Genomic DNA, 3,490 nt, shown 5'->3' with positions numbered 1-3,490 from the left:
GACTCAGCCAGCGCAAGCAGGCTGCACACTGATGCGGCTAACGAGAGAAAGAGCAACGACAGGGAAGCAGCGACTGTTTTCGGAGCCTGGAGCCAGCGTCGCAGTCAGAAAACCTTGGCACCTGGCTTTGGACTGGGTTCAGCAGAGCTGAGCACAGCATCCTGAGACGGCGCAAACGCGGGATGCAGCCCTAGCCCTCAGAAGTGACCTCGGGGGAAGCCCAGCCAGTGCGCACAAGCAGCGCAGCAACATGGCTGACAGGAGGAGAAGTCACCGGGAGGCAGCGACTGGTTTTGGAGCCTGAAGTGCGTCGTCCCAGCAGGGGAACCTTGACGCTGTGCTTTGGACTGGGAGTGGAGGAACTGACCACAGCTTCTGACACAGCACAAGCACAGGATGCGGGCCTGACCCTCAGAGACAATCTCGACCCAGCCGGCCAACACAGGCTATACACGCCTCCGGAATCTCAGATAAAACAGTCATCACCAAGCAAGATAATTAACTTTGTCTATTTATATTCCTGGGTGCTACTCTCTCCTATCTATCTGATCCCTCCCCTCCCCTTCCCAGGCGGCTTCATTAACATTGGAATTTCCTGGGCCAGAAAGTGAAGTGCTCTGTGGTTTTTTGTTGTTGTTGTCTTTTCCTAACCCATTCTCCTGGCCTGAGAAGCAGCTATAAAAAACCCAGGGACCAAAAACACTTCCCTGACTTCCCGAAATTGGACTAAAAATACAGAACCAGCTCCAGCCAAGCATACGAGATCCACTGTCTAGGGCTTTCACCCCTACAGGGAACAAGGTGGATATTATAATGCAAAGGCAATTCTGATAGGGATCTGACTGTAATTGTTTTAGCAGAATACTAGAAAGACAAGTTTCCCAGGTCTGATATCTCTACCTATTAAAGAGAGCCCTCACTAAACCACAATGGGGAATTGAGGGCTGAAGCTCCACCCAAACCACCTAGCCTCCTGCCATAGGGGTCTGAGGATAGTGACACCTGCCAATCTGTGGAGGTACATGCATTGGGTGCCTAAGGTACAGCTGCAGAGCCCACCCACCAAAGTGCTTTAGAAATAGAGACACACCTACCTTACTGGCACTTGGGGGAAGCCTGTCAGCATCCTACCTCCCCTGGAGTGTGACCCCCCTGCTGCTACTAGAATCTGGTACACAAAACTATCACTACTACTCCTCTAAGCAAATAGGTGACAGTCTACCCCACACAATTGGTGACCCAAAATCAGATTCTACTCAAGAATAGTGAATGGACTCTTAGGCTTATATATCTGGTAACAACCCAAACCAGCTGGTAACGGAACATAAGTGACTCAAAGGCTACAACAGTCAAGACAGCACAATCTAGCAGCCCATCTATGTATATTGAAAGAAAACCAAACAAGATAAGACTCAGTGAGCAAATATAAAATAAATCATTACAATATCTTAGAGATGGCTCGGAGACAGCAGTCGATATCAAACCACATAAAGAAGCAGACCATGATTGCTTCTACAAATCCCCAAATTAAAGAATCAAAATCTTTGCCAAATGAAGATACAATCCTGGAATTGCCAGATGCAGAATATAAAAAACTAATTTACAGAATGCTTCAAGACATCAAGGATGACCTCAAAAATGAAATAAGGCAATCTACAGAAAAAGCCAAGGAACACACTGATAAAGCAGTTGCAGAAATCAAAAAGACTATTCAAGAACATAGTGGAAAAATTAATAAGCTACAAGAATCCATAGAGAGATGGCATTCAGAAATCCAAAAGATTAACAGTAAAATTACAAATTAGACAACTCAATAGGAAGTCAGAGGAACAGAATAGAGCAATTGGAACACAGAGTGGGGGAATTGGAGGATAAGGCAACTGACACTAATATAGTTGAATAAAAATGAGATAAAAGAATTAAAAAAAATGAAGAAACCCTAAGAATCATGTGGGACTCTATCAAGAAGAATAACTTGTGTGTGATTGGAGTTCCAGAATAAGGAGGGATAACAGAAAATACAGAGAGAATAGTTGAAGATCTGTTGGCAGAAAACTTCCCTGACACCATGAAAGATGAAAGGATATCTATCCAAGTTGCTCATCGAACCCCATATAAGATTGATCCAAAAAGAAAATCACCAAGACATATTATCATCAAACTCGCCAAAACCAAAGATAAAGAGAAAATTTTAAAAGCAGCCAGGGATAAAAGAAACGTCTCCTACAAAGGACAATCAATAAGAATAAGTTCAGACTACTCAGCAGAAACCATGCAGTCAAGAAGGCAATGGGGTGACTTATATAGAGCACTGAAGGAGAAAAACTGTCAGCCAAGGATCATATATCCAGCAAAACTCTCTCTCAAATATGAAGGCGAAATTAAAACATTTACAGATAAACACAAGCTTAGAGAATTTGCAAAAACAAAACCAAAGCTATAAGAAATACTAAAGGACATAGTTTGGTCAGAAAATCAATAATATCAGATACCAACACAACACAAGGTCACAGAACAGAATATCCTGATATCAACTGAAATAGGGAAATCACAAAAACAAATTAAGATTAATTTTAAAAAGAAAAAAATGCTCAAAACAGGGAATCATTGAAGTCATTATGTAAAAGGTCACAATAATCAAAAAGAGGGACTGAATAAAGGAGGCATAGAACTGCCATATGGAGAGGAAGACAAGGCAATATAGGACAATACAAGTTAGGTTTGTACTTAGAAAAATAGAGGTAAATATTAAGGTAACCACAAAGAGGTCTAACAATTCCATAACTCAAAATAAAAACCAAGAAAAACATAATGACTCAGCAAATATAAATTCAACTACTATGAACATGAGGAACACACAATTTACAAAGAAAAACGTCTCCGCACAAAAAAGTAAGTGGAAAAATGAAATTGTCAACAACACTCACAAAAAGGCATCAAAATGACAGCACTAAACACATACTTATCTATAATTACGCTGAATGTAAATGGACTAAATGCACCAATAAAGAGACAGAGAGTCTCAGACTGGATAAAGAAACACGATCCGTCTATATGCTGCCTACAAGAGACACACCTTAGACTTAGAGACACAAACAAGCTAAAACTCAAAGGATGGAAAAAAATATATCAAGCAAACAGCAATCAAAAAAGAGCAGGAGTAGCAATATTAATTTCTGACAAAATAGACTTTAAAGTTAAATAGACACCTCCAAAATTATAGTAGGAGACTTCAACACACCACTTTCGGAGAAGGATAGGACTTCCAGTAAGAAGCTCAATAGAGACACGGAAGACCTAATTGCTACAATCAACCAACTTGACCTCATAGACTTATACAGAACACTCCACCCAACAGCTGTAAAGTATACTTTTTTTTCTAGTGCACATGGAACATTCTCTAGAATAGATCACATATTAGGTCATAAAACAAACCTTTGCAGAATCCAAAACATTGAAATATTACAAAGCATCTTCTCAGATCACAAGG

Source organism: Loxodonta africana, chromosome 3 (genome assembly GCF_030014295.1).
Source record: "Loxodonta africana isolate mLoxAfr1 chromosome 3, mLoxAfr1.hap2, whole genome shotgun sequence".
In the NCBI taxonomy this organism is placed as follows: Eukaryota; Metazoa; Chordata; class Mammalia; order Proboscidea; family Elephantidae; genus Loxodonta; species Loxodonta africana.
Note: the sequence above shows the minus strand (reverse complement) of the source record.